Source organism: Pteropus alecto, unplaced genomic scaffold (assembly GCF_000325575.1).
Source record: "Pteropus alecto unplaced genomic scaffold, ASM32557v1 scaffold39, whole genome shotgun sequence".
Lineage (NCBI taxonomy): Eukaryota > Metazoa > Chordata > Mammalia > Chiroptera > Pteropodidae > Pteropus > Pteropus alecto.
Window position 1 is genome coordinate 10,414,096 of NW_006443568.1, and position 7,496 is coordinate 10,421,591.

The window sequence follows — 7,496 nt, forward strand, 5'->3', positions numbered from 1 at the left end:
AATTCTCCCAGGAGCTGGAGGGTCTGGGTCTGAATCCCTGGACACATGACGTAAACTCTCTGCCTCAATTGCCTCATCTGTAAAAACAAAAACATGGGGATAATAACAGTCTCTCTCTCCAAAATTGTAAGGAATAGATGTATTTATACCTGTAAAGCACTCAGAAGAGTGCCTGGCACATAAGAAGCACTAAGTCAGTGTTTGTTTCATGATAAACATAAATTCAGTAAACATTTAGTGAAGCCCACCAGATGCCAGGTCCAGGCTAGGTTCCAGGGACAGAGCCGTGAGCAAGAACAAGAAGGATACAGTAGCTGCCCTCGAAGAAAGGGCGTGTGGCCTCTCCCCTGGAAGGACTGAGTCATTAGAGTCGGGTGGAGCCCAGGAATCTGTTAGCAAATGGCACCTCCAGTCAAGTTTAAACTGCACTGAACAAATGGGGAAACGGAGGGAGCCTTGCGGAGGGGCAGGTCATTGCCCAAGGTCTTAGATCTGGAGAATAATAACAATGCTAACACTGATGAAGCCCTTTCAATGCGTCAGACACCTAGGAGTTTTATTATTGTTTTGTCATTGTCCCCAGTTTATAAGTGAGGAACTGAGCACAGGGAGATTAAGTAACTTGATTGAGGCTACACTGCTGGGAAGTGGTGGAGCAGGATCTGAACCCCAGGTGGCCTGGCTAAGCAAACGGCAGAATGAGACTAAGAATGAACTGTTCTTTATCAAGTACCCACAGCGCACACTGCAAAATACATCATCTTCTTTCATCCTCACACCACCAGATGAAGGAGGTACCATTACTTTCCCCACTTCACAGATGGAAGAACCGAGGCCCAGGGAGACGATGTGATTTGCCCAAGTTCTGACAACTAGAAAGTGGCAGAGCTGAGGCTTTTGCTTTTTATTTTATTTTTTTAATATCTACAGCACCTGGTCTTCCTAGGTGGTCTCCCATCTGAGTACTAACCAGGCCCGACCCTGCTTAGCTTCTGAGATCAGATGAGATCCGGCATGTTCAGGGTGGCATGGCCGTAGACAGAGCTAGGACTTTTAGAAACGAGGCTATCCCACCACCCCTTTTATTCTCAGCAGCTTTCCCTGGCCTGGTTGGAGCTCGCACCATCCCCTTCCACCCCTCTGGGCCCAGGGGAGTTCGTGCGGAGAATGCAAACGCCGTGGATCCACCGCCTGGACAAATGAGCATTATGAGCAGAGTCATTCTGCCAAGCAGAGAGAGCGCTATAGTGCAGCCGCCTGAGCCAAGTGGACGCCGTCCTGGACCAGCCGCAGCTCTACTCCCTCTGGCCTGACCCCGAGATCCAGGGTTTTCTGGGAAGAATGGACTCTACCAGGCTCAGAACACACCAGTGAGAACAGCAGTGCTCAGCTCTGCGGTATCCTCCTCACACTTATGTGAAGGTTAAACTTCACAGCCACCTTCTTCTGAAGAAGGTTCTAGTATTGTCCCTGTTTTGCAAGAAGCAAGACAGAACGGTCTTAAGAGCCAGGCTACCTGAGTTCCAACCCCAACTCTGCCACTTCCTCTGCCAGCGCTGTCCAACTCCAAAGCAGCTTTCTCATCACACCGTTAAGGGCATCGAGCTCCTGGACGGATGAGCAGAATTTTTAGATTGAAGGGAGACGGACGCTTAAGGCTGAGCAAACAGCATTTGCACAGAAGTGGAAAGGAGCCACAGAGCTGCCTGGTAAGTAGTGCCAGAGTCAGGGCCCCATTTCCAGAGTGTCAACACCCAGCCAGGGCCCTCCCAGCTGATGGCAGTCCAGATCATGCCACGAGTATTTCCTGAGCGCCTACTATGTGCCAGACCAGATACTGGGCACTGAGAAAAGAAAGAGCAATCACAATTCTTGCCCTCAAGAAACTCAGTAATCTAGTGGAGGAGACAAATGTACGAACAAATCACTATAATCCAGCCAAATAATCATTTTATTTTGGACAGGAGAAAGGGAGCAAATTCTCCCTGGGAGGAGTTGGGAAAGGCTCTTTGGAGGAACTAGTATTTGAACTGGACCTTTAAGAGTTGAGCGACTACAAAAGGAAAAAAGTGAGCCTCTCCCAGCGGAGAGCCCAGCAGGAGTCACAGGATACATGTGGTGTTTGGGAGAATGAATAGCAAGTTCCATGAGTCCAGAGCATGGCAGATAAGACAGGCCCTCCATGTTGGTCAGAACTTCTAGGTTGCAAGAGAGAGAGAGAGAAAACATAATCCCAAGGGGTTTAAATGAAAAGCCACTCTATTGACTCAAGAAACTGAAAAATTAGGTTTATCTCCTTCAGGTACAGCTGGATCTAGGGGTTCCATGATGCCACCAGGACTTGGTCTCCCATCTCTCTGCTTCTCCATGTGTTGACATCACTCTGGAACAAGCCCTTTCCAAATGGAGGCAGCTCCGGGCTGACACCATCCCAGTCCCAAGCCCGGTGGAAGGAAAAATTTATTTCTCCAAATGTTTAAACATAAGTTCTGGAATTTAATTCCCTGGACTGGGTCACATGACTACGCCTGAATCAATCACTGTGTGGGAGTGTGGTGGAATTCTCTGATTGGACGAATTGCAGTCACATGCCTCTGCCTAGGCATAAGCCTTACTCAAACCACATGAACTGAGAGTGGGGGAAGGATGATTTCCCAGGAGTAAAAGGATTTAGAGATTAGAAAGAAAAGGAATGGGAGCTGAGTGGACAAAAATGATGGTCTGGACCTAGAGCCAGGCTACCTGAGTGGTTCTTTGGGCAATAGGGAGGCTGCGAGGGCTTTAATTAAGGGACTGAGCAGCTTAGATTATATTTGGGCTTTGCGAGTGGAGGAAGGGATGCTGATGGGGGCAGAGATACTTGCAGGAATATGCAAGTTCACTTAAAAGATCCTGGAGGCCTGGGGCAGAAGGCATGGAGAGGGGTGGGGGTGGGGGTGCAAAAGATGCCTGGCTGGGATGCCCCAGTTCTTACTAGAAGGGCTGTTTCAAGGACTAAGACCACGTCACCCTCTTGCTATGGGCCTGCAGATGTCAGCAAGAGTGTGGGCTGAGGGGCCAGCATCCCTGCCCCCCAGAAACCCATGACTAACTCTTTCCTTCCATTTGCTTCCACACTTCCTCGCCCCCTGCTGGGCCCCAGGGAATCTGATCTCCAATGGCCCCTGTTGTGGGGTGGTCACCTTGACATAGGTGGTGGGGGAGGGGGAGTTTGCTAAGTACCTTCACTTCTCCCAGCCTTAGCAACCTCTTCCTTATTTCCTGACCTCCCACTCCATGCCCATGGGGCCTGGGACATCACCCCGTGGGCTCCAAATGGGCCAGCTCCACTCTCTGGTGAAAGGAGCCATTGTGAGATCAGCCTGAGAGCTGGCAGGCACTGGGCTGGCACACGTGGCTCTCCCAGAGGCCCTCAGTCCAGCCATTCCTGTCGCTGGCTGCTTGGGCCTGCCCAGAGAGGAGGGCGGAGGCCTGAGGGGGCTGGGGCTGGGGCTGCTCTACGGGGCTTCCGGGCCTGCTGCATCTGGGCCTGAGGATGCGCTGCACTCTGATTTCCATCTGTCTTAGGTCTGAGAGAGGAGGCTGGAGGGCAAGTCTGGCCACTAGAACCTTCAGAATCTTGGAGCTGGAAGGACTTACTAGCCGGGCCCTGGCATTGCTGTGCCTTCGCCAAACTGAAAGCTGTGGTGTGTTAGACAAGGCCAGAACCCTGTTCCTCGGTAGCCTGGCCAAACCTGCAGAGCCCTGGAGGGAGAAGCAGGGCCCTGAGGCCATCCAGGAAAGGTTGTAAGGTTTGGGGATGGGTGGTGAGAAAGCCAGGAGCTTAGGATTTGCAGTTTCACCACAGACTGCCACAGACCTTCCAGAATGAGCCTGTGGTGATGGTGTCACAATACCTAGCCACTATTTATTGAGCACTTACTAAATGTTGGGCATGGTGCTAAGACTTTTATGTGCATTACTTCATCTAGTCTTCATAACGACTGTAAAAAGGCGATATTGTCTATCTGTAGGGCTGTTGTGTACAGTTGTCCAGGTTGTTCACTGCATAAGGGGACCCAGCCAAAGAAGGTGTGTGAAGACTAAAATCTACCCAGTGAAGATCTATGTCTATAAAAATGTCCTATTTTCTTTATGCTACAGCCGAGGGGAGGTAAGCTCTGAGAAGATGAAATGACTTGTCCAAGGCCCCATCACCAGTAAGGAACAGATCTGGGATTTAAACTCAGGTCTGCCTGACTCCAAAACCACACAATTAACCACATTTTTCTCTGGGTTCAGGCCTGGTCACTTGCAGTCCTCTCTGTCTTCTTTCCTCAGGACCCAACTGCTCAGAATCAGCAGTGAGGTGTGAGGCAAGGGCCTGGGCTGGGAGGCAGGACACCTGAGTTGGAGTCCTGGCTCCATCTCTTATATACGTTTCCTCTCCACACCTCATTCACCTCATCTGTAACATGGGCCTATCAATCAGAGTTCTTTAGAAGCACGCAACAGAAACCAGCTTTGGTTTACTTAAACGAACAAACAAAAAGATGGCATTGAAAGGCTCTGGAGCTTGCCACAGAATGGAAGGAGTTGTTAAACTAGGCCTTGGAAAGGGCCACTCTGGGGATCCAGCGGCAGACCAGTGAACAGTACCTTTGGGCTAGTTCCCTAAATAATGAAACTGGCTCTGTCATCAGAAGAGGGAACAGTCAAGGCAGCCCCCAGACAACTCATGTCCACATCAGGGAAGAGGCGGACCTGCCTGTAGGGATGGGTCAAGTGAGTTCTGGCGCGGAAGCTCTTTGCAGGCTGCAAAGCAGCACAAGACACATAGGAGCAGCATGTGTCTCTATCCTTCTGACCAGGACAGGAAGCAGTGTAAGCAGTGCTACTTTCTCACGCTGGCTTTGCCGCAGACTGGTTATGTGTCCTTGGGCAAGTCATGTCTCCCTCTGGATCTATGAAAGACTTTATCTATAAAAGGAAGGTGATCATCTTTAAGGCCAGTTCTTAGCTCACTAAGGCATTAGTAACCCATCCCAGAGGAATTTTGGAGATGAAAAGAAGTTCCTGGGAGCAATTGCTCAACTCGAGAGAATGAATCACAAATGGTGGAATTCCAGGCATCCATGAAGATGATACTGGGTAAGGTTTTGTTGATCGCAAGTGGGAAAACACCCACCTTACCTAGGAGACCGAGCAGGGAGAGGGGCAGAACGGACTCACTGCCCCCAACCTCATGGCACGAGAACCTCTATGGTGAGAGGCTACGCAGATCTCTTCTCACGGCCAAGGGCTGGCCATGTTTGTGATTTCATTCACTGGAGGGGTTGCAAGCAGAGGAAGCACAGCTAACCAAGAGAGACATGGAGACTCTAGGCCACTCATGTCACCGTGCCTTTGTTGAAGGGACACAGAGATTTATGACATCAGATAGGCACTATGCAAAGAAGACATCGATGGTCTCCGCTGGGCCTCAGTTTCCACCTCTGTCAAATGGGAGTTAAGTCATTGCTGTGCCTACCCCATTGGGGAAATGGGACAATATATATGAAAGAAAACATAGGGCCGGAGGAAACATAGGGCCCAGGTGCTAAATAAGGATTAGAATGTAAGGTTCATGGGGCAGGGCCAGTGTCTGTCTTGCCATGGATGTATCCTCAGAGCAGCATGGGGTCCAGCACATAGTAGATGCTCAAAAATTACTTGTTAAATACCACTAGCTAACATGCACTATGTAGTTATGTTCCAAGCACCATTCCAAGAAATTTTCCCTGGATATACTCTTTTGATCTTTATAAGAAAAGAAGTGCTGTTACTATCATTCCTATCTCGAGATAAGGAAACTGAGGCACAGAGAGATTAAGTCATCGGCCCAAGGCCATGCAGCTCTTCGGAGGTAGAGCTGGGCTTTGAACGCAGGCAGTCTGTCTCCAGAGTCTGTGCTCTTAAGCATGACTCTACCTGTCCGAATGACGGACAAAACGAGTGAATTAATGAACGTGGGTACTTATGAATGAGATTTGCGTTAGGACCTCTCAAACCTTTGCTTTGGAAACATGAGCTGAAGCTTCCAGGAAGAATTTATCTTTTTCACTAATCTATCGGCAGATTCTGGTATTTACAGAAGACACTTTGCAAATGCAGCGGTGTATCCAGAACTGGTCTCATCATCTTCCTCCAAACCTGCTCTTCCTCTTCCTCTCCTCGCAATTTCAGCTCATGCTGTCACTGAGGACAGTTGCTCAAAATAGAAACTTAGAGTCATTGTTGACTCCCTTTCATTCTCTCACCTAGGCAATGTCTGGGCCAGCACCTCAAGTCATCCAAATGTCACCCTATCATCCTCCAAGTGTAACACCTTGCTGATGCACCCCCTATGCTTTCAGATCTCATGAAATATTTGCTCTCCTACCCTATCTCACTGTGATGCGATTAATGACTTGTCTTCTCTTCCATTTAAACTATTGCTGCAAAATGATTCAACCAAAACTTTGTAGCTTAAAGCAATAACATTTTATTATTATTTCTCACAATTCTATGGGTTCACTGGGCTCAGCTAAGGCGTTCTCTCTCAAGGTTGTGTGTGTGTGTGTGTGTGTGTGTGTGTGTGTGTGTGTGTGTGTGGTTGCAGTCATGATGAATGAGATTGGAGTTATCTAGAGGTTTCCTTGTTCACATGTCTGGCCATTGACACTGGTTATCAACTGGAATGTCATATGGGATTGCTGGCCAGAACACCTACACATGGCCTCTTAATGTGCCCTAGGCACAACATGGCAGCTGGATTTCAAGAATAAATGTCCCTAGAAACAGGAAGTGGAACCTACCAGTCTCTTAAGATTTGGGTCACTTCCACCGTATTCTATTGGTCAAGCAGTCACGGAATCCATATTCGAGGGGAGGACGTACAAAATCCCGCATTTCAATGGGAAGAGTGTCAAGGCATTTGTGGGACATGTTTTAGAACCATTACACTTCCTAATCTCTCGGGAGATTCTTGGGAAGGGGAACCTCTTCAATTCCTCCTTCCATATAACCTGCTTCTGCTGAATTCTTGATCTCCTTCAGCTCTCAACTCCCTTGAAGGCACTTCCTATCTTACTGGAAGTCCAAAGGTGGAATATAGCCCTTTTTTTCTTGATTTTCGCCAAGATCATGTGACAAAATGTGGTAGACTTTTACTGTCTCATGAGTGGTGGGTGAGAAGAGTTGCATTGCGATGTAGCTCTGTACAGATGACTGAACATCAGAGCTGTGTTCTTAAGAGCCCTTCAGCCAGCCTGGCCCCTGGTTCTCCCTTCTGCCTTGGCTCCATCATCCCACCAGATTGCCAGACCCTCTCTCAGGTTGAACCCCATTCTCCTCTCCTCTTTCATCTCCCCCTCCAAATGCCACTTCCTCTGTTACCCTGAACAATTAAGTTCTCTGCCCCCTCTCCTTCCCAGTGCATCCCAGCTGAATCGAGGCGGCACTCTCTCCACGATCACAAAGTCTTTTTAGCCAAGAGA

The 7,496-nt window shown here is 48.9% G+C and overlaps 1 non-coding gene across 1 annotated transcript; it reads right to left on the reverse strand.

Moving 5' to 3' along the window:
• Positions 1-921: 921 nt before the first annotated feature.
• Positions 922-1,040, reverse strand: LOC112473101. The gene has a single exon (XR_003043907.1). It is a non-coding gene; the product is annotated as a 5S ribosomal RNA (ribosomal RNA).
• Between the last annotated feature and the right edge of the window lie 6,456 nt (positions 1,041-7,496).